Source organism: Passer domesticus, chromosome 2, assembly GCF_036417665.1.
Source record: "Passer domesticus isolate bPasDom1 chromosome 2, bPasDom1.hap1, whole genome shotgun sequence".
Taxonomy (NCBI): domain Eukaryota; kingdom Metazoa; phylum Chordata; class Aves; order Passeriformes; family Passeridae; genus Passer; species Passer domesticus.
The window spans coordinates 88,714,473-88,715,846 of record NC_087475.1 but is presented as its reverse complement, the minus strand read 5'-3'; the positions used below and the strand labels follow the sequence as shown (position 1 = coordinate 88,715,846).

At 47.4% G+C, this 1,374-nt stretch overlaps 1 long non-coding RNA gene across 1 annotated transcript in view; it reads right to left on the bottom strand.

Annotated features, from left to right (window-relative positions):
* Nucleotides 1-208: 208 nt before the first annotated feature.
* The window catches only part of LOC135294537 (uncharacterized), a 59,989-nt gene continuing 58,823 nt past the window's right edge, over nt 209-1,374 (bottom strand). The window contains exons 5-6 of the long non-coding RNA XR_010356622.1: nt 841-977; nt 209-450 (exon numbers count right to left, since the gene is read on the bottom strand). This is a non-coding gene — a long non-coding RNA (uncharacterized LOC135294537). The remainder of the gene's footprint in view (nt 451-840; nt 978-1,374) is intronic.

The following is a 1,374-nucleotide window of genomic DNA, read 5'->3' as shown; positions in this document are numbered from 1 at the left end:
CATAAATGAAAGGTTTCAGAAACAAGTGAAAATAACTGATTGAAAGATTTAAAAATGAGTCTGTAAAGTTTTCCAAGATGCTTCCAGTTCTACAGGCACTGAAAATAGTAAATACTTCCTTCTTTGTGGCATACACTATCTATGTGCTCCATACCACAGGCTATGGAAGTTCCCAGAGAAACAGTGCACAAAGTAGGGGTGCCTGAAAATCTTTATTGATTTCTCATATTTTTTTGCTTGTCCAGACCCAAAAGAACAGGAATGATGATGAGAAAAGGCAGGTCACACCAAACAAGCGTCTCAGTTGGCGGCGATGGTGGACTGGATCCAGGAGACGTAGTTGCAAACCTTGGTGTAAACTCCAGGATGGCCCTTCTGGGCACACCCATAACCCCAGGAGACAATGCCCTGGAGCTCTCCATTGCAGGCCACGGGACCGCCGGAATCTCCCTGTGCACGAAAAGGGTAGGGATATTCAGCAAATGGCATCAGCCTCAGCAATGAGCCAGAGATCCCTGAGATCACTGCCTCTGCAGGAAATCCTGCCAGGGGTACTCTGCACAAAAGTTCTACAAAGGCTGATTCACACTCTCCACCTGATGCTACCATGCCTGACTTGAGCTCCAAGGGCACCACAGCTAAGGATGAGTCAGCTGCCTGTTTTTGCCAGATGCAGTACTTGGAAAACCTTCAGGATATGTGTGCCCAAAGGCTTTGATGTCATTCAAAAACTCAGATTTAACAGTGCAGTGAGTACAGCTGACTCTGTAATGTGAAAGCCTCTTCAGCTGGGAAAAGGCAGGAGAGAAATGTCTGGGAAAGGAGAGGCTGATGAGTTACCTGGCAGGAGTCTTTTCCTCCCTCCACGAATCCTACACACATCATGTTCTTGGTGATTTGCCCAGGGTAGGCATCAGAGCACTGCTCAGCAGAGAGGACTGGAGCGTTCAGGCACTGCAGTTGGTCTGGGTAGTTAGCTGCAAAGAAAAAGGGAGAGATGGTTGATGGCATTGCTGAGTCCTTTTCAGAACTCAGAGAAGATCTTAGCAGTTCTAGCAGCAATCCTGCTTCCTGTCAACAGTAAGCACAGCATGAGTACCTTCTGTAGAGATGGGACAAATGCTACCCATGGGCCCACCATTCTGTACTGCAGCCACCTTAACTTTTCTGGCACTGGAAGTTCATCAATTGGCAGGAGTGGGGCCTCTCTTGTGATACCTACACTGAGTCTCAGGAAAACTGTCCTCTCTTCTGGTGCAGGTTTAGATGTCATCAGTGGAATAGACATCTCTCACCATGCATATCTCTGACCATTGGCGTGAGAGAACAGAGATCTCTGGTAGGAATTCAACAGTCACAGTCCTTAACTTCACC